The sequence below is a fragment of the Peromyscus eremicus genome, chromosome 20 (assembly GCF_949786415.1).
Source record: "Peromyscus eremicus chromosome 20, PerEre_H2_v1, whole genome shotgun sequence".
Classification (NCBI taxonomy): Eukaryota; Metazoa; Chordata; class Mammalia; order Rodentia; family Cricetidae; genus Peromyscus; species Peromyscus eremicus.
The window spans coordinates 29,945,099-29,967,791 of record NC_081436.1 but is presented as its reverse complement, the minus strand read 5'-3'; the positions used below and the strand labels follow the sequence as shown (position 1 = coordinate 29,967,791).

Sequence of the window (22,693 nt, the reverse complement as noted above, 5' to 3'; positions counted from 1 at the left end):
TCCAAGGGACCCGAGTGTGCCTGTTCCTGTCTGTGAGGACTGTCACTACCTTGCTGAGCCCCAGTTCTCTCTCTTGTGCAGTGGAGCAGATGCCAACACCAATGGCTATGATGAGAACATACAAAGTCATGCTGCGTGACACTGTGGGCAACAGCGTGAGAGCTGCGTATGCAGGCTCCAGAAATGCCCCCTCTGGAAGGACTCAGGGGTGGGGTGGACCCATCCCGGCTTCCATCATAGCACCTGCTAAGTCTGCAGGGCAGCTCAGTGACTTCTGCCTCCAGCCTGAGTTTCTCCACGTGGCATGGGGCCTCATGCAGAAAGGCACCTAACAGTCCTCCACCTCTTCTCTCTACTCCACACGGACTAGGTCGTCAAAACTATTTCCTGAGCAGTAAGCCCAACCAGGTGCAGTTGGAGCTGCTTGAACGAAATGGGGAGAGGAGGTTGTGGCGGTGGCTGGTTCCGTAAAGGGAGAAATGATTATAAGCAAACCAGTGAAGGGTGGCTGGCTCATTACAGCTCTTTGGTGTTTTTTTTTTTCTTCTCTCTGCAGAGGACTGTGTGGGCTGTCAGGGCAGCCAGGGCAAGGCTGTGGCCCATCTTCCAGCCTTTCCTGCCTGTCTGTTAACCTTTTCCAGCCCTGACTCTGCACAGTCCAAGGCAGGCCAGCTGGGATCCTGGCCTCACCTCTACCCCATCATGTCAGGAGAGACCTTGGACACTCCCAGCCTTCTTCCTGTCCTGAAAGCTGGCATGAGTGTTCCTGCTCCCTGGGGAGAAGAATGAGGGAGAGGCTCTCCCAAGTTGTGACTAGCAGCTTTCTTCCAGCATCCTAGCACATCCACACACAGAAGACAGGAGACTCCCCAGAAGGACTGCCTACTCTAGCCTGGCTTGGAGTAACTGACCATCCCATCCACCCAGGGCTATTCTGCATCCTGGGGAGCACTCAGGACCACGCACCGGACAGTTCACACCAGCTGCCGAGTGTGTGACAAGCACCTGCAACCAGCCTCCTGCCTCCACCATAGTCCTCACAGTTCTTATACCATGGTATCCAGGAACAAGGAATTCTGCACCTTCTTGGATACTGATTGGGGAAAAAAGTGACCTTCCATGATAGGCCTGCAGGAGAGAGGAGGTCCTGCTCCCTGGCACCCATGTTAGGAAACGTGACGAAAACGAATGCAGTGGCCGTGCTGGTGACAGCGTAAGACCTGCAGCTCTGTCAGCACTAATCCCCAACTCAGCCACAGTGGCATCTGTCTGGCTTTCCTGGCTAGGGAAGCCTGGCAGAGCCAAGAAGCAGGCCACCTTTGGTGCCCAATCCCCACTGAACAGGCTGTTGGGAGAAGTGAGGACCCAAGAGAAGCCAGCTGTGTGTCATAAATATACAAGCTGGACTTGCCAGGAAAGAGCCAGAAACCTACAGTGCAGAACTTGACAGATATGCCACCAGGATGTGCCTGACTCTGCTGTGAGGGAGGTAAGGTGGCTTAGGATCTGGAGCCTCCCCAATACCTCCTTCGTCCAGTCCACACTTTCAGGCCAGGCTCCAGGGGAATTGAGCAGATGATCTGGGAGGCCACATGATCCAAGCCTGTGGCTGGAGCAAGCAGGGGTCAAGTGAGCCAGACTAGAACCCCTGGGGAGGGGAGGTGGGGACACCTCTGGGACTGCAGCAGGGATACCTGGGCATGGAACCCTGTGTTGTGCTGCCTTTCCTTCTCTAGGCCAGCCAGAGGCTTCCTGGGACCCTGAACCACAGTGTGCGGGGTGGTCTTTTGATCTCTAGGGCTGGGCCCATGCTCTGAGTCACTGTACACTTCCCTCTCTGAATGATGTTGCCCTGCTAGTGATGACCAGCTGGTAAAAGACTCCTGTTTGACAGTACTCCTCCCACAGGGCAGGCCCAGGCCTGCTGGAGGTGCCAGAAGGGCTAGTTAGTGGTAACTCCTCCTGGTCCCCATCAGTTCATCCTAAACATGAGTTACTCCCAACAGCTGGCAGATCTCCAAGTCTCTTTCTCCTCATTCCAACATAGGGTCATCTCAGAGCCACTCCAAGTGGGCCTTCCTGTTGGCGGCCAACAGAGGCTGACCCTTGACCTTGATCCCTTCAGTCCCCTGTGGCCCAGAGCCAGTGTTCTCTACCCCTCACACTGCCCTTGCTATCCCCCCAGCATGCCACCCCTGTCCCAACTGATCTCTCTCCTGGTGGTCACCTGACCAATAAGTCCCTGGAGAATGAGCGGGGCTGAGTGCTCAGCTCAAACCCTGGCCCCATTATTTCTGGACACACCCTGCCACTTGTGACCGCTTAACTCCCCAACCCCAACAGTAACATGACAGGACTGGAAGCACAACCTAGAAATGCCTTGCAAGTAGAGGGCGTGTTCCCACTGTGGTCCTGCCCAGACAGTAAGTCCCTGGTGGGGGGCGGGAGTGAATAATCCATCCAAGAGAATCTGGAGTGTAACTGTCCTGGGGTTGATGTGCCTCTTTCCGAAAAGCATTAGCCGGACCATGGACCACTGTCCCCTCCTGCCCAGTCCTGTAGCTGCCCCCCATCTCTGACAGCAGCTGGAGTGACAGACTTCAATTCAATTCCTCTGGCCCAGAGTACCACCTACAGCAGCTGCTGCTACATGAATGCCGGAACAGGGTGCTGGCTCTGCAGAAACCAGGTCTATAAATAGAAGACAATAAGTGGACCAGGGTCTAGCAGGGTCCATTCTGCAGGCCCCAGGTGGCTGGTCATAGGCAGCACCATAGCCTGAAAGAACAGGAGACAGGTATAAGGCACTTAGACATAAGATTCATAGGCTGCCTGGTGCTCTGTGTGTCTTATGTGCCCCCCAGGTCCCCATGTCTTAGGATGGAAAGTCGCATGGACCAGGCAAGTCAAAGACTACTTGAGAGGAGTAATAGGCAAAATGGGAATAAGGGTCACACAGCAGGCCAGCTGGGCCCAGTCCTGAGGGCCCTAGATCCTCATGGTATTCCAAGTTTATCGCTCTCTTTCCCATCTGGTCTGCATGGAGTAAAGGTGCCGGGCACCTGGGGAAATAGCAGAAGAACTAGGTCACTTAGGAGCCACGTGACAAAATGGCTGCATCTGTCCAGATCGTCCCTCATAGTGGCTCTGAACCATGATCTCCAGAGGCTGGGTTACCCATGCCCCGGAGAGTGAAGTGTCTTCCTATGTAGGGTGGTGTCCAGTGACAGGTTCCAACAGGTGCATGTCAGTAAGCCCAGGTCCAACACTCCAACCTCCTGAATCACTCAGTGGGCAGTGAGGAGGACAGGGAAGGGCAGGATGGAAGTATGTAGGGGCTCCTCAAGGCAGAGCTACATACTTGTTCCCCCCAGGGGCTCAAACACCTGCAGACCCAGGACTGTGTGGTGGTTGAGAATGACCTGTGGTTTCCTGCCCAACTAGCCACCCCCCACTAAGTTCACCCGCCTTTAGCATAGAGCTCCCACAGCCAGGATTGGAAGAATTACTTTTCATCCATGGCTACAGATCTAGGGAGCCCATCAGCCCTGCATCACACACACCTCCCCTCTTTTGCCTCCAGTGCCCTGGAAAACAGCGGACTGCTAAATATAGTTCAGAAGCAAAATTCACCTTTGGGATAAAGAGCATGTCTTCAGGAACAAGGCAGGGAAAAGCAGGGAGAGCTGGGGGTGGGGGGCGGGGGTTGGTGCTCCAGCCTACTTCAGATGAGGGGATGGACCTAAACTGGACAGCCAGGGTTGGTCTTGGAGGGACTCGGCATCAATCCATAGATGAGGTAAAAGGCAGGAAAGGAAATGAACAAGCCTGCGAGGTGACATTAGAGCTCACTGAGGTGTCCCATTCAACACCACCCAGTAGCTGTCCTCTGAGGGAAACAGTAGCAGATTTACCATAAAATCTCCTTTCTAATCATTCAGGACAAACAGCCCCATCTTCTCCAAAACCAATGGAGCTGATGGCTGAGTGCCTAGTCAACCAAATGCACTGATTTTCTTCTTTACTGATAAGATTCAGGTAGCTGATGCTTTCACTTTATCTGCTAAGAAGCTCACTCAGTACCAGAAACATTGGTGCCCAGTAACTGTAATTTGGTTCCCATAAACTCCACCCCCACCCACAGTCCTCACACACATACAGAATTGCCCCCTGCACATTCCTGGGCATACATTCCTCCATTGCTCACTTGTAAATTCCATTGGCCTGGGTGTTTCAGGCAGAGTGAGGGTCTGACTCGGAGGCTGTGGTCCTGGTCCTCGGGAAAGTGATGTTATACACTGCCATTCCTACATCTATGCTCTGCGGCTCCTTGCTACTAGGGAGGTGGCCTCTGTCAGAGTTCTGAAGTCTAAGACCGGCTCGGAGGTGGAGGGGTGGTAAGAAGGACAGGAGAATCCAGGGAGTTGCCTCCAAATTCCTGAGGCACAAGCTTGCAGTGATCTGAGACCAGACAGTGGCTTTTTGTCCCTGCCAGGACCTGTGCTCTGTGGAGCTGGTACCACACACTCCATCCACCAAATGGCATGTGTTTTTAACAATTATTGAGGTAGCTAATTAGTTCATAAACTAGAATGCCACTCCTTGGCATGGAGGTTGCTCGAGACCCACATGTGTAATTACCCTCAAGTCGAGAACAGCTCCTGAGGAGCCACTGCCTCTCCTGGGGAAATAATTTACTTTTACAACTTTTCATTAAAGATTAAAGAGAATTAAATTAAAATTAAGGCGAATTGGAGTTCAAGAAGAGGGCTGTGTGTGTGCAGTCCTCTTTCAGAGGCTCTCCAGGCTCATCCTGGCCTATGAATTTCAGAGAGTGAAGGCTGAGCTCTGAAGCATCGGGGCTCCTCAGTGCAAAGCCTCTGGCCACCCACAACCCAATGCCCATGCTGACTGGGGACTGTGGTCATTGGATCCACTGACTCCAAAGATACTACAAATACCCATCACCAAGGGTTGCTGTGAGATAATGCTTTTATACACTGGTTTAATAAAATGCTGATTGGCCAGTAGCCAGGTAGGAAGTATAGGTAGGATAAGCAGACAAGGAGAATTCTGGGAAGAGGAGGGCTGAGTCAGGAGACACTGCCACGTGGCAAAGTATAGAGTTATAAAAATGGGTTAATTTAAGATATAAGAACTAGTCAGTAGTAAGCCTGAGCTAATGGCTGAGCAGTTTTAATTAATATAAGCCTCTGTGTGTTTACTTGGGTCTGAGTGGCTGTGGACCAGGTGGAACATAGGAAAACTTTCAGCTACAGTAGGTGCAGGACAGGACTCTGCTATGTAGGTGTTAGTCTGTGGCAGAGGCAGGGCCCAGGATGTCCCTATACATCCCCAGAAGCCAAAGGCCCTTTCCCTGCTGTTCATTCCTTGAGGTAGGGCCTAATGGATCCCAGGCTGGCCATTAACTTAGTATCCAGCAGTAGATGACCTCATATTGCAATTATAGGCAAGTGCTACCATGCCTTGATGAGGTGGTAGGGGATCAGATCAAGGGCCTCACACATGCTAGGGAAGCACTCCACCAACCAAGCTCGCCTTCCTCACACTCTCCTCTGAAAATAAGAGTGGCACATCCCACGTACTCCCTTAGGGCATGGAGCCCAACTTGTACCCCCACTACTAGCCAGGGAACTCGGACTCCTCCCCATCTCACTCCACCCAGTTTACACCCAGCCTGGTCTGACCCTATACATCTTGCACCAGGACCTAACCTGCCAGTATACTAGAGTTTCCTCTGCATGCACCCTTCTAAATATAGTCTAGAACATAAACACAATACCCTGGCATAATCTAGTGAGACCCACTGCTAACCTCTAGGCTTGGGTCAGGACATACATCCTGCTTGTTATTTTAGCCCCCTGTGTCCACCTGACTTCATCCAACCCATTGTATGTATATATTATATATATGGTCTCCAACCTTCAGGCTGAACCTCTCTCATGCATCCTGGGCTCTGTCATGCCCATATCAAGCACAGGCCTAACAAAAGTCCACATGCTTAGGTCCACTCACTAAAATAAAATATGAAAGATCAAGACAGTATTCCTCCACAAACACAGGGTGTGGGGTCATCCTGGGCAACAGCTAGGCTGCTCCTGGTTCCAGCAGATCAATATGCCATCTAAAATGAGCCCAGGAGAAAGGTCACAGTGGTTAATGCAGTCAGCTGACCTGGCTTGTGTCTGAAACCTCTGGCCCCGTTCTGTCAGGCATAGTCTGGAAAGTTAAGGGCACTGCTCCACAACAGGCTCAGAGGCCAGCTCTGAAGAAAATGCCTCTTTCCAGGTCTCTAGAAGCTAGGGATACCCAGAGACCAAGCCTTCAGAAGCTAGGATTGAACTTAACCTTGACCTGTAAGCAAATCTGACTTTTCAGAAGCTGTATAAACTATGAGCAGCTCCAAGAATCACTTCTAATACTGCTCAGAGCCATGGGAAGCCAGATTGGGGAACCTCAGCTTTGTGGTATTGCCAGTTAGGGAGACCCATACAATTTCTTTTTACCTAACTACCTTCACTGCAACAACAGAACAAAAGTTTGGATAGTATCTCAAAGAACACTAGACTACAGATCACCAAGCTAACTACTATCCATCTATTCCCTCATCCCCCCTGAAATACAGCCCAGCTAGTCTTGAACTTGAAATCCTCCTGTCTTAGCCTTCCACTGAGAGCTGGGGATGTATAACAATATGTGGCCATCAACTATCCTTCCATCCATCTATCCTCATCTATCTATCCAGCTAGCCAGTATCCATCCATCCATCATCCACCTACAAATCACCAATCCATCAACCTACCATCATTCATTCACACATCATCAATTACCCATCTATAACTTAGTCATCCTTAATCCACCTATCATTCATCTATTTTCTATCCTTACTCATTTATTATTCCATCTATCCATCCGTCCTCAATCCATCCTGTAGACTTGTTTGCATGTCTTCATTTTGCCACAGTCTGTCCTTTCTTTTCTCAGGATGGAAAGCTTCTAGAACCTGCAGAACTCTTTTATACTCTTAGTTATGGATCCACAAATATCACTACCACAAGCCTTCCTTATGCCTCAGATTCTCCATGATTCCCAAGGGAGTTGGTGGTACTTTCACTTGCTTGCCATATTAAGCCTGCCATCGACCATTGTTAACTATCTGTCCTTTAGTGAGTCAGGAATCTTCACCAGGACTGAGGGTTGCTATGAAGATGTGATGGGGCTTGCATCCCCATCATGTGGGTCTCAAGGCCACTTTTTGTCTTTCTACATTTGGAAGGGGACAAGTGATTAGACCTCAGGATTGGGAGTAGCTACAGGGACCATGTTACACTGGGTTTGTCACCTGCAGCTAGGACAAATACCATGGAGAGAGATGGACATGCCTGTAGAGAAATGGGAATTGGAATTAGCTGATATTGGTGTGAGATGGTTCATGCGGGTATGTATGTATGTATGTGCACACACACACACAGAGACAGGGTTTATCTCACTGTTTTCATAGTCTGGTCCCTGGGGCTATTCCCAATGTTACACAGCTTCACTCCTACAACTGACCCTCCTATGTGCTGGACAGTGGATTCAAAACAAACAAAATCAACCCTGCTTCGTGTTCACTGGATTCTTGCAGTAAGGCTAAAGTCCCAGGGGCAGCACCTGGGAAACTTTGCCCATTCTGGCCAACCTGGTTTGGCTCTTTCACCCACCATTCTCAGCCAGTCCAAGATTTGCCTCCTTCCACCCACTCTTGGAACCCCACCAGGCTCATGGACAAGACAACATTGCCATTTCCACAATGCTCAGTTCCTCAGTCCTTACCTGTGAGGCCTGGAAATGGACCACCCATTCTTTCCAGAACCTTCATTCTGGGACCCAGCTATTTTAACAGAGACCTAGCTATCCACACAGAGGCTCAGTTCTCCACACGGAGCCCCAGTTCTTCACAGAGAACCCATTCAGCCACCTACCTGGCATCCCCATAGAAGGAGCATATCTAACTAGACCACCTCTACCCATCCGCTATTCCTCTGCCTATCAAGAGGACCCATATAATGGAGGCCAATATCCCAACTATGCATATGCTACCAAATAAAAAGTCCCAGTACCAGGAATGGGTAACATCTTTTTGAGTTGTTGGCCAGTGGGGTACTAGAGAACCTCCCAAATTATAGGCTATTGCCAATGCTATTGATTACCCTCTACAACTTGACATCAAGATCCTATTGCTGAAGACACCACATAGTTGAGTCATAGAACATGGAGAAATCTAGCTGGTACTTGCCTGGAAGCTTAACTCCTACTGGTCAGCATTCACAATGCCTGAAGGTACTATACACACTGCTGGAGGAGAAAAATAATAATCTCATCTGTGAGCCTGAATAACAATCTGCCCTCAGGGCAAGTCCATCTATGCAATGGTGGCACAAATATTATGGGAATAACCAACCAGTTTTTAAATTGGATTTAAGGCTTGTTGCTTGAGATGGAACCCATACCTGATACTGTCAATGAGGTCAAGACCTTGAGGCTAAATGGGTCATGGGACATGGGAGAGAACCATTACTATTATTCTGCTAAAAGAAGATGGCAATAAAAGAACTGATGACTTGTTGCTATACCCACAGATCAGTGCATTGCTCAACACTCATCCCAGAAGATTCTCTTTGCAGCAGGTGACAATAAACACAGAAAGCCACAACTGGTCAATGTAAAGAGCATAAGCAAGTTTGGAATGCTCAGTCCTAAATGGGATGTCTATATCAAACCCTTTCCCTCCAAGCTTAGATATCCATGCGGAAGAGGGGGCAGAGAGACTGGAAGAGCCAGTGGTGGCTGATGATTTAAAGGAAAGTGTTTTCCACACCCAACAGGGCAGAAGCACATGTGAACTCAGAGATCGTGACACTGCTCAAGCCAGATAAAATCCCAGACGCAGAAGGGGAAGTGGGCATAAAGTCCCACCCCTAGCCAAGAAGCTTTTTATAAATGATAGCTGCTGGAAGAGAAAAACATCAGCTCTCTTTAGTGAGTGACACTGGATGTATCAACCACACTCCAGAACAGGCCCCATGCTCATAGGTGGTTGGCCAACACCAAATTGAACTCCATTTTTTTTAAGAGAAAGAACATGAAGTTGGGTAGGTAGAGAGGTGGGGGAGGATCTGGGAGGAGTTGATTGAGGGAAAAGGATATGATCAAAATACATTGTAGAAAATTCTCAAAAGGTAAATACAAATGTTAATATATAAAAGATGGCCCAGTGACAGAGGGGCTCCTCTATGCTTCTCTGTTCTCATTCCTGCTGCTCCAGGAGAGCTGGGTGGTGGTACCACCCTTGTCTTCCCTGCCACCTGAGGTGCTGCCTTCTTCCTCATAGTGGAGCATGTCCTGGTTCTGCTTACAAACCTTCAGTGGCTTTCCAGTTTGTGTAGAGTGAAACCAGAGCTTTGCAGGCTCCACAGACGCCACTCTACCCTTGGGTCCTCCCACAACCCAAGGGCAGCATGTGTCTCAGTACACTTCAGTGCCTTTTCATGTGCTGTCACTCTGCGAATACAGTGCCCAGACTGTCATACAGATTCACTGATCATTTGCTCCTCACTCAGACTCCCTCTACAGACAAGTCTGGCTGGACACCCTATCCTTGGTGACATGGTGTTGTTTCTCATCTTTGTAGCACTAAGTCAACAGTCTTCAGACAACCCAAGTCTCTGGGTTCTACCTGCTTCTCCAGCTGACGCTAGTTAAAGGCCTACGCAGATTCTCTCTTGAAGCTCCAAGAAGACATTCACCTTGCCAACACCTTGTTCTTGAACTTCCAGCCTACAGACTAGGAGAGCAGGCACTTCTGTGTGTAAGCCAACAAACAGATGACATTTGCCATGGCAGCCTCAGGACACAGACACATTAGTTCCCTGAAAATGTGACCAAGGCACTCTGCCATGCAGGGGGTGGCTGATCAGTGGAGGGAAGAAGACCCCACTTTGGGGGCTGCCTGAGACCTGGCTGAAGGGTACCTCAGAGGTACTTCTAAGGCAGCACAGGAGCCCGAGAGAGCTTTGCTTTGAGAACCAAGAACAGCTTGCCATCCGCATGTTATAGCTGTTATGCAAATGAGGTTCTGGAAAACAGTCTGTTCTTTTCAATAATTTAATCATCTCCAGAGTCACCTTCTGCCCCAGCAAAGCACAAGTGCTCAGGAAAGGGATGGCAGAGACCCTGTGGAGGGACCTCTGACCTCTCTCCTTTCACCCCCACAGCTCCAGGCTCCAGAGATGGGGTGATCACAGCCATGTGCAGCATCTACACATGCAGAAGGTGTGAGGCAGGGAGGGCATTGTTAGAGGTAGGCGGGGCTAATACCTCCCACATTCCCGAAAGAAGAGTATGCATTCTCAAGCATGGGACTGGCTGAAAACTCTCCATTCTGCCACTAAGTAGGGGAGAGAATGGTCTTCCCTAGGGCTTGAATGTGGCCCTGATATGTACTAGATACAGCACAGGCTTCTAAACATCCCCTTTCTTCACTCCTAATAAACCATAAGCCAAGCTATCCAGAGGAAAGAAATCGGGGAAACTGATGCAAGCCACAGGGCAGGGCTGAGACTCCAATGAAGCTCTGAGTGTAGAGAAAGCTCACTGTTCTTCATTATCACAGCTTAGTCTTTGGGAAGAATGGAAAAGCTACTGGACTTATGCAAGGAAGTAAAACACCTTTATGGAGTCACAGAGACCTGGGCTTCTCTTCTGTGAGAGAGCACTTGGGGTTTCTCCATCTATTTTTTAAAAATTTTATTCATTTATGTATTTTTTTAGGTATGAGTGCTCTGTCTGCATGCATGCCAGAGAGAGCTTCAGATCCTATTACAGATGGTTGTGAGCCACCAGGTGGTTGCTGGGAATTGAACTCAGGACCTTTGGAAGCGCAGTCAGTGCTCTTAACCTCTGAGCCACCTCTCCAGCCCCTCCATCCATTCTTTAATTCACTCACTCACTCACATATGCAGCAATGCTCACTGAACAGCTATCACATGCCAGACACAGAAGTCCCTCAGTATTAAGAAGAAAATGAAGTCGTTGGCTCTCATGAGTTTACTTCTGATGGAAGACATCAGCAAATGAGTGAACAGACACATGAATGTACATATGCTCACATGCATATGTGTGTATGCACACATGGTAGACGGCAACCAGTCCAGTGAAGGTTAGAAGTGAGGGACTGTTCTTAGAGGGCATTAGGAAAGGTCTTGGTGAGGAGGTGGCAATGGAGACAGAGCAGGAAGTGGGGACACAGCATCAGTTACAAAGCAGCAGTAACTCAGATTGGTCATTTTTATCGTCTGGGTGAGCTGGAAATCCTGAGCTTGAGTGGAAGGAGACACAGACTCCCTCCAGTTGCCGACAGCGATGAGGAGACCGGGGGCATGGATCAAGGGCAGAGGGGAGGGAAGAGTGGCTTGGGAAGGAACAAAGGCTCTTCTGGCTATCTAGGCATCCCTAAACCCAGACACAGCCACAAGTAGAAGAAACTGATGAGTCATTCTTAGACACGCAATGGCTAACAGAGTCACCCAAAAAGGTGACGGAGTGTTTGGCTTGCTTTCCTCATAAGGCTTTGGGTAACCCATCCAATTCCTGTGGCTCAAGACACCAGTAGCATAGATGGAGGAAATGAAAGAAAAAAAATCCCAGGTCTCCAGGTTCTGTTCCAGATTGGTTCCCACATAAAGGAGAACTGAAATGATACAGGTCTGTGTAAGGGGGACCAGTGGAGAACTGGGCAGTGGTAGCACAGGCTCGGGTGGGGCAGAAGATTCCAGATAGAGGAGAGATGAGCCATACATAGTGCAGTGGTAGAAAAGAGGGTTGGAACAATGCAAAGTGGCCTTTCTGGCTGGGTTCAGGTTTCTGGTGGGGACTAGGGAAACAATAAACATGCCTGATGGTCACTTCAACAAAGAAGAAACACAAGCAACCAGTAAGCATGGGGCAAAATGCCAAGCCTGTCCAGTAATCAAAGAGCACACACAGAAAGGCCTCAGAGCCATCCTTTATGGCCGAGAAGACGGGCACAGAGCTTTAAGGGAAATAAAAGCTGTCGCCGGCAAGAGTCAGGGGGACGCAAGTTTTCACACATGGCTGCCGGGAGACTAAGGGTTGGAAGATTCATGGAGGCTGGTCTCCAAATAAGGAGAGCCGCAAATGGCCTTTGACTTGGCAATTTCACTCCTGGAAGGTTAGTAATGTGGGCTGCCTCTAGTTATAACATGGAGAGTCTAGAAACTACCCCACAGTACAGAGCACTGCAGGGTGGGCTGAATAAATCATGGAGCATTAGTGTAGCAGAATACTACATAGCCATTACAGACTCTGACTTAGATATGCCCTCAGCATGCAGGAACATGACAACATACGGTGAGTACATACAGCGAGTTAGCGTAGGTGACAGACAGTATTTGCCTTAAGATACCTGTCCAGTAGAGAGCCTATAGCCACATACCTACTCCTTAATAGCCACTGCCTTGGACAATGGGGATTGCTAAAGATGCTACTTCTTCATTTTATGACAATTTTTTCCCTACAATAACCAGAGGTTAATTTGACAGCAGGGGTTAGCTCCCTCTAATCTGTGTTATTAATAGTAAATATTCACTAATATCTACAGGGGGATGGGACTATGTCTTCCAGATTCATCTGCTGAAACTTTAACCCTGAGTATCTGAGAAGAGGCAGTGCCTAGGGTGGGGCTTCCAAATGTGTCTTTACAGGCTTGAGGACCAAGTTCTAATTCCCAGAACTCACATAAAGCCTGATGCTGTGGCGCGTACATTTGTAATCCTAGCCCTCCAAAGAGGAGATGGGAGGTGGAGACAGGAGAAATCCTGGAAGCCAGCTAGCCTGGTGTGCACAGCAGAAAACAAGAGACCTCGTCCCAAACAAAGCAGATGAAAGAACAGATCCCTAGGCTGTCCTCTGAACTCACCATGTGCACTGGGCACTTGTGTGCACAGTTAACTCCCCCCCACACACACATATAAAGGCGCGCGCGGGGTGGGGGTTTAAAAGACACCAGTCATTATAGCACAATAAGGCCCTGAGCAGGCAGGTCTTGTGTGACCTGCTGCCCTTCTGAGAGGAGGAAAACAGGATGCACACACACACACACACACACACACACACACACACACACACACACACAAAACCATGTGAGGACACCTTGACCATAACATCTGGTCTCCAGCACTGAGAGAGAATAGAGGTCTGTGCAGTTGCCTGAGCAGATAGATTATATTCTATAATGTGCTTGCATGTATTAATTTCAAAAATAAAAATTAAGCTAAAGTTACAATTAAATAAAGTGATAAATACCTAAAAGCTCAAAGTTAAAGAAAAAGATACTGTCATACCTCTGGGGGAGGGGGTAAGGACAAATATTTAAAGTATCTTCTATATTTTAAGGAGAGGATGAGATACTTTCATAATGTTATTTTGTTAGTGAAAGTATTAATTTTTAAAAGATAAATATACAAAATACATTAATCCAGCATATACTGGAAGAGTATCTCTAGGTAGCAGGCAGAGCAGTGGGCACAGGGACTCCAGTGGGAACCCTGACAGCTCCACAGTCCCCTGGACACAGAGGGGGCCATTTGCAGCAAGTTCCTCAGGCTATTAGACTCCTGCAGATGTCCAGACCCAGGCCCCATGCCTTTGGGCCATGGCCTGCAGCCCTATTGCTGAGCCTCTGCAGCATCCTACAGGCTGGGAGCTTCTCCTCCCAGCAGAGATTGGGACAGCTGCCCAGGGTGGGTGAGCAGGAAGATGACTCAGCTCACGGTGACAGCCCTTTAGAGGAAACTTAATTATTCCGTAGCCTGGCCCAGAGGGAGGGAAGGGTGCGTGGCTAATAGCGATCGATTCGTCCTGCCAATCTCCTAGGCTATTTATAGCCTGCTTATAAAGTCACTTGGGATCCAAATGGAAAGGTATCGTTTATCAAGCCAAATAGTGCATGTGAGTGTGTACGTGTGTGTGTGTGTGTGTGTGTGTGTGTGTGTGTGTGTGTACTAGTGAGTGCCACCTGTGTGCCCTCATGCCAGGTGAGCACACCAAAGACAGGTTGGCACGTGGGCATGAGAAGCCATGACAGAAAAGAAGAGGCCCCAGCAGAGCACTGGGGGTTGGTGTTGTGGGAGAGGCTGTCCTACTCCTTCACGGGCCTAGCACTATCCACTTCACAGAACAGGAAACGAAAGCCCAGAGCTCAGTGACCAGCTGTAGGTGCCCACCCAGCTGGGCACTGGGGTGTGCCCACCATTCCTTGCCTCAGAAGAAGCGAAGGGTGTGTTTTTTTTTCCCAGAGCAACCTCTATGCCCTTCAGGGTCTAAGGGGGCAGACCAGTCCCTGCCTAGGACAAGACACAGCACTAGGAATGTACGAGCATGGGGACATCAATGTAGCGGCGGCGGCGGCGGCTCTCAGGAACTCAGAGGGAGGTTTGGTATGAGGAAAGACGAGACAGCCTGGGCCAGGTTGTTACTGAGCTGACACCCCAGATCCTGTCACTCCCCCTTCTTGATGGCTGCCTCCTGAGCCCCACACTCAGGATACTGTCCACACCCTGTCATAGGCCCCCAGGTCTCTGCCCATAGGGCTCTCCCATGACCATCCCTACCACCCTGCTTAGTATCTCTTGCCTGTGTCCCCGATGACATCCAGAGTCTCCAGAGCCAAAGGGGAGCCTCGGTGTATCTCTGCATGGTTCTGCCGCGCAGCCTTATGGCTCACAGGCTCAGGTCACTACACCATGTCTTGGCCCAAAGCCAGATCTCCCCAGCATTGCCCCTCTTCCTAAAAGCAGGTGATTTATCAGACTGTACGCAATGAGGATCAGAGACCTACATAAGCAGATAGCCCCAAGTACTGAGGGAGGTGATGGAGCAGGCCCTTCCCTGTGGGTAGACCTCAGAGATCACCATGACATTCAGGTCCCTAGACAGAGCTACGTGATGACAGCAGCTGTCTCTCCCCATTGTGGCTGCTCCCACCTCTGAGATGTCTTATTTCTCCTCTCTTTAATACTTCATCCCTGACAGAATTCACAGCTTAGGAAAGGAGCAGTCTCCCATGGGTGAGCACAGATAACACTGGGGAGCTGACTCAGCTCCTGGCCCACGCCCAGAACACCGCAGAGAACACCCAGACGGCAATGTCTGAAAGTCCCAGAACAGCAAATGGGGTTCCCTCACAGCAATGCTTGGTGACAAGGCGGGTGAAGGTTGTCAGGAGGGACCGTGGGATGCTGCCTGAGAATGTCCAATGCCTATGTGGGCCCAGGAGGCACATCCAGGTCACAGGATAGGGTACGGAGAATGGGGCCTAGTTCAGACACACAGACTTAGAGAGAGAGAGAGAGAGAGAGAGAGAGAGAGAGAGAGAGAGAGAGAGAGGAAGGGAAGGAGGAAGAGAGAGGGAGAGAGAAAGGGAGGGAGGGACGGAGGGAGGGACGAGGGAGGGAGGGAAAGACAGAGACAGAGACAGACAGGTAGACCACAAGGCCAAGCCACAAGAGAGATGGATGGGTGGGAGGATCTCAGGCTCTTCCTGTCTTTATTGGAGGAAGTCTAAAGGTGACTGGGGTCCCTGCAAGAGCTTTCCTTGGCTTGTGGCTCTTAGAACAGCAAACAAAACTAGAAATTTGGTAGCTGGGGCTCCAGAACTAGAAAGCCATTATTCATTTCCTTTGACTCCCTATTCCTGTAAATGTTTCATCTTTTCATTAGCTGATAGGTTTGCTTTTCCCAGAATCTCTCAGAAGAGGGCTTCTGGTCTGGGCTGGACAGGGCTGGAAGTTAATAGCCGTTCTTCCAGGTCACTATGAAGTCGAGGGACCAGGGCCACTTCATGAGGGAGGGATGCAGACTGGCTTAGGACATGGTGTAAACCTAGGCTTCCCAAGGGCCAGCCACAAGTGTGTCCCCAGTGCAGATGCAGGCTGGCCAGGGCTCAAGTCCTGCATGCTGGGTCATGCCTCCTTCCTTATATCTCTTCCTTCTTTGCCCATATCCCTGCAGTGCTGGGTTCTTTAGAGGCCTGCCTGACCCTCGGCCAGACAATCGTTCTCTCCCATGGTTTCCTGTCCCTCCTGTCCTGGCACTGAGGCTGTAATGGACCCTGCTTTTGTGATGCCCCCTCCATGTCCTCCATTTACATTCAGCTCTGCCCGTCTTGCTGAGAGTACCTCGGACCATGTATGGGACCGGACAGGCGGCTCCCTTCTCATCTGGTCCTGGGTTCTAGTCAGCCAGCCCTGAAACTTCATCCCAAGGACGAGAAGACAAAGATGGGTAGACTCAGCAGGAGCCACGTAATCCTCTTCAGGGAAAGGGCTGCTAGGGGACAGGTGGTGTCTCTCTACTCCAAGCCTCTTTGGATCAGATAAACACATCTGATAAACCCAGGAACCTGAGGTCGAGGTGGACAAATCTGTCCTCTGTGACCCAAGGAGAAGGTGACCAGACCTGAAAAGGACAGAAGGCAAAGGAGAGAGGCCTCACGCTGCACATGTGTCTGAGGTAGGTTTCTACACAGCAGCTGATCCGAGAAATCACCACTTGGCTACCAAATCTCCAGCCAGCTGGGCACAGAGGCTCTGTAGCCTCCATTTATAGCTGTGTCCTGCTCCTGGCCATCACAGGGCCTTCTGAGGGCTTAGAAGCTGCAGGTTCCATCATCTGCTTGTGTATGCGTGCTTGCACTCGCATACAGAAAAAACCTGGGCTTCAAGAGCTTGGCTTCATTGGGCTCTCCGGACAACCAAAGTAACTATAAATTTTATTAGGGAAACCACTCTAAACAAAGCTCCTCACAGGAATCCAATGACAAGAGAACTGTTTCTCCTCAGCTGCCGATTGATGGAGCTGGGCTGTGCCTTTAACCCATTGGCTCCTGTAAGACAGCTTTGCCTCTCTGTGATCTTCATGGAGCCTCCCCTCGACCTGGTCCCTGGCCCAGCCCAGAATGCAGCCTTTCCACTCTGGGCTGATTTCTGACATCCATGACCTTCCTCAGCCTCCTGATCACCTTTCAAGCTTCATTTACAGTGGCCATCCCTGGAGAGTGCTCTTTTCCTGAGGCATGGTCACATTCAACACAGTCTGCCCTTCCATAACTGCTCATTCAGCATTTAACACAGTTACACATCTGACTGCCTCCTATCCACTTCTACTGGAACACAAATCCCTTAGAGGTGACATGAGCAGGGGCTGGCAGATGTCAGGTGCTTTATTTTTCTTAAGTTTACTCAAGACATCTGTTTGAATTCCTTAGTTCTGGATCCAAACAGGCCCCAGTGGGAACAGTGTGACCATCGACCTACTTTGTCATCCTACGGCCCTGTAGAAATTTTCCTCAATGAGCGAAGGAATAAGTGAATGTTTTTCCCCAACAAGGGGGATTTCCTAGATGGACACTCAGCGTGGCCATGATACTTTTCATATTATGCATCGTCGTCATATGATATTTTGTTTGTGTTCTGACAAATAAAGCTTGCCTGGAGATCAGAGGGCAGAGCTAGCCACTAGTTAGCCATAGAGGCTAGGCAGTGGCTAGGCAGTGGTGGCACACGCCTTTAATCCCAGTACTTGGGAGGAAGAAGCAGGAAGATCAGGAGTTCAAAGCCACCCTGGGCTACATGAGATTGAACCAGTCTAGGAGCCAGGCAGTGGTGGTGCATGCCTTTCATCCCAGCACTAGGGATGTGGAGACAGGAATATAAGGTGGATGGAAACAGGATCTTGCCCCCCCCCCAATTCGGTCTGAAGATTCATAGAGGTAAGAAGTCTCTGGTGTAGTGACTGCTTCTCTGATCTTCAGTTTTCACTCTGGATATCTGACTAGGGTTTTATTGTTAAGACTAATTAGGATCATGCTTCAATGCATATATTGTAAAACAAAACCAGAGCAGAGCAAACAGCATGCTTCTAGCCAAGATGGAGAAACAGGCCATACTTGCTCTCCTCGGGAACCAACAAAGCACAGGCCCAGAACAGATGAAATACACATGTGAAATATGGTTCCCATGACTCTGACCACTAGGCAGAAAAGAACAACGAGAGACAGGATATAAATAGATGAGGTGTGTTTCCCATTCCACAGGCATAGAAAACAGTGAGGCCACACACAGGGTCACGGGGGAACAGGAACAAATGGGACAGATTATGGGATGGGGAGCGGGAAGGAACCATAGAGATCTGTCTGAAAGTGGTCAAGGATGCAGGCAAGAGGATTACAGGGAAGAGGGCTAAGGGTGCATGGACTGAGGAGCAGCATTTGCTCCTAGAACTCAGGCAGCAACGCAGCAGCTTGATGCACTGGATAGCATGCTTGGAGAGCTCTTATGTTCAGAGCTGAGCAAGTGGTCCTCAACTATGTGCTACCCTGATCCTGCTTTAAGAAAACATCTTAAAGCAGTATCTGAAAGGATTTAATTATTTCTAAGTAACCTACTATGTCTCGGGGGCATGAGGATGTCCTCACCCACAGCCAGCAAGGGAAAAGTGAAGTCTAGGATCTGGTGAGAGACTAGCAGGAAATGCTAACTACCTGAACAAATACATAAGACCTCTTACAACTGAAATATTTAAGTTAATAACATTTATGTGGGACTTACTGCATGTATATAAATAGAGTTCTAGACAACAACAGTATTAGGGCCCACAGGGAAGGGTTAGAACTATCTTATGTTAAGATTTTTAGAGTGTATGTGTACTTACATGATGCTACTTCAAGACAGACTGTGGTAAGTTATGGGTTGTATTCTAATTTACAAAGTGATCGTTAGAAATAACCAAATAATCATCACTATTAAGTCAACAAAGGAGACGGTCTTTGTTCATAGTTGACATTTCTAATGGCTAATTTGGGGTGTCAACTTGACTGGAGTCAACTAAAACCAAGCTACGGGCCACTCCTGTAAGCGATTTTCTTCATAGGTTGATTTGAAGTAGGAAGACCCAACTTAAATGTGGGCAGCACCTCTGGTGGCAGCCCCATAAAGGGACACAGAAGAAGAAAACTAGGCTCTTTGCCTGCTTGCCCTTACTCTTGATGGCAACTCCATCTACGCTGTTGCTGCCGCATTCCTTTGCCTGTATTAGAACCAATTTCTTTGGGATTTCAAAGTAGACTAAAGACCAGCAGCTCCCCAGGACTCCAGCACCAGATTGGGACTACTGAGACATCCATCATTCTGACATGAGGCAGCCATTACTGGACTTACCCAGATTGCATCCCATAAGCTAATCTAATAAGTCTGTCATTCTATCAGTTCTGTTCCTTTAGAGAACCCTGACAAATACAACTTAGTTGTCTATTTAGGAAATCTAAAAGAATCAATCCCTTCAACTCTCCTCTCAGCCTCTCCCCTCAAAACAAACAAACAAAAAACTCAACAACCCTGGGACCTATCAACCATAGTTGAAACTCTCCAAGATACATGATTAATGCATAAAAGTTAGACTTGCCTATAGACCAGCAATGAGCAAGCAGAGGTTGAAATCAGAAACACAAGAACATTAAAATCCTCACTAAAATGAGATGTTGGACCCTAACTCTAACAGGATGTACAAGATTGACATCATAAGGAAAACTACAAAACTCTGCTGAAAACAATAAAAAAGGAGCAAAGTAAATGGAGAGACATCCCATGCTGGTAGATAGGAAGGCTTGGGGTGGTCAATGTGTTGATCCTTTCCAACTGGATCTATAGAGTCAATGCAACCACAAACAAAATCACAGCAGGTTCTGATGTGGACATTGAGATGCTGGCTCTAAGGTATACAGGAAGAAGAAAGGGACCTCAGAATAGCTGTCCCATTGCAGAAGAAGAACAAAGCCAGAGAGCTGGTACTATCCAAAGTTCAAGACCTGCTATGTAACACTACAGCAACCACGTCAATGTGTGCTAGTGAAAGAATGCAGAAAAAGATCAATGGAACCGAGCAGGGAGCTCAGAAATACACTAATGCATATATAGACTTGGCCTCTGGCAAAGAGAAAAGGCAATGAAATAAAATCAAAACAATGGTAGCCTTTTCAACAAGTGCTGTGAGAACACATAACACATACAAAGAGAGTGATTTACATGCAGACTTAGATACCTCACAAAGCTGCCCTCAAAATAGATCACTAACCTACTGTAAAATGCAAAACTATTTAACACCCATAAGATAGCACAGGAGAAAATTCTAGACAGCAGAGGTGTGCTGCAAATGACACTTGAGCAACAGTTGTGTCACAATAGTATCTAAGACCTGAGCCATAAATGAACTGTTAAGGTGAATATTTTTTAATAAAGACGAAAGCTTACACTGTCTGGACATTGGGGAGACAAGCCACAGGCTGGACACAAATAATTTCCAAAGACTCATCAAGTCAAGGATGCCGTTCAAAATAGACAAAGAGGTCTAAAGACTCAATAATAAAACCAATGACTTGACATAAGAATCAGGCCATAGACCTGAGAAGACATCCCCACCAGAGTAGAGAAGGCAGCATGAGAAGCTGCTCAATGTCACATGTCACTATGGAGTTGAAAACTTAAACAGCAATGAGCTACCATCACAGATTTGCTACTAAGACAAAGATCTCACACACTAATGCTACCAAATATGGCGAGGATCTCCAAGAGCAGGAGATAGATCAATTGTTACTAGGGGGGATGTGACATGGTTCTGCCACTGTGGAGGTCAAAAAACTGAAAATACTCCTATCGTAGGATCTGGCCAGCATGCTCCTTGTTGTTGCCCAAATGACCTGGAAAACTTAGGTCCATGTAGAAACCGCCACACGGACGTTATAGTAGGGGTTTTGATTTGGCTCTGGTTTGACCCCACGTGTGCTGTGTGTGGCTCCCAGCAGGTGGTGCTATTGGGAGATGGTGGAAACTCTAGAAGGTGAGGCCAGTTGTAGGATGCAGGTCACTTGGAACACACACTGGAAGGCTGTTTTGTTCCTGGCCCCTTCCCCTGTCTGCTTCCTGCTTACCACGAGGTGGGTGGCTCTTGCCCACCAAATCTCTCTGTCATGGAGGCTTGGCCTTGACTCAGGCTAAAAAGAGGTCAAGCCAGCTGACCATGGACTGAAAACTATAATCCAATATAAGCTTTTCCTTCTTGATGTTTTTAGGCACTTTGTCAGAGCAACAGGTAGTTATTCACCACAGTAACTTAATCTACAACTGCTAAAACAGAAAGGCAGCTACAATGTCCTCCAGTGGATGAACAGGTAGATGGGGCACTATTCAGCACCAAATGGAAATGAGCTATTGAGGAACGAGGGCATGCTGCAGGGGGACCTTAGATATCACTAGATGAAATGAACCATTCTAAACGGCTATAGGACATCCTATAATGGGTGAGACCAGAGAGTAAGAGAGGAAAGATGAGCAGGCAGAGCACATAAGGGTTTGGGGGCAACCAGACTATTCTGTTGTGAGGCTCTGTGGTAGATTTGTGTCATAATACACTTGAGCAAGTGTATTATGTTGAACATACAAGTGTATGTTGAACATACAACACTGGGAGTGAGCTCTTGTGAAAAGAGTGGGCAGAGGGTGAAGCTACTGTCCCAGCATGGGCTCTCTGGCTGTGACAGATACTCCATTCTAGGACGGGATGCTGGGAACTGAAGACACTCTCTGTATTGGGCGGGGGGGATGACCAGACCTCTTTACTTTTGGCTCAATTTTTATGTGATCTTTAAAAATAGCATCTATTAAAAATAAGGGACCCATAAAAGTCATCAATGAATTGATTCAAGAGAGGGCAGGAAGAGAGAGGAGTAGAACAAAGAGCAGTGGGAACTAATAGAAGATAGAGGACATCAGCTTAAGCATACTAATCGTCCCATTAAGTGGATTCAATAAAAGCCAGTCATTGCCAGGATGGGAAAAAGGCAAGCATTTACAAAAGATCACCTTAAGTATCCAGAAGTGAACAGGACAGGATTGAAAGTAGAGAAAAAGGTACATCACTTTACACAGAGAAAGCCACAGTGCTTCATTAATATCAGAACGACGGGAAGTTATAAAAGTCACCTTCTAAGTAAAAAGGGCCAGTCCAGGCAGAAGGCATAAGAATCCTAAAGTATGTGCCCAACTACAGAGCCCTAAGATTCATGAAGTCAGATATGACAGACGTGAATGCAAACAGACAAATCCACAATGGCTGTCGGATATTTCAACTCTTTCTCATTGAACAATACAAAAAAGAAACAGAAAAACCAGCCACAGCAACAGAAGGCTGGAGAGGTACTAACGAACAAATGACCTAGTTAATGTTTGCAGAACCGCTGCCCCAACAGTGGTAGAATATGCATCCTTTTCAAGTACACACTGAATATTCATCAATACGGACCATTTCCCCAGCTTTAAAAGAATTGAAGTCACAAAGTATGTTCTCTGGCAGTGATGAAATGAAATCAGGCATCTATCTGGACCATCTCCGAATATTTAGAAACTGAACAAGACATTTCCAAATAACTCCCAGATCAAAGAAGAAATTGAATTGGAAGTTAGAAATTATTTTGAAGTGAAAATAAAAGCACAATATATAAAGGTCTATGAGGCATCAATCACTCAGGCACTACCAACAGGGACATTCGTGGTATTAAATT

At 48.2% G+C, this 22,693-nt stretch overlaps 1 protein-coding gene across 2 annotated transcripts in view; it reads right to left on the bottom strand.

The window, feature by feature from the left end:
* Trappc9 (trafficking protein particle complex subunit 9) overlaps positions 1-22,693 on the bottom strand; it is a 482,662-nt gene that overhangs the window by 5,079 nt on the left and 454,890 nt on the right. The gene's annotated exons all lie outside the window — the stretch shown is intronic.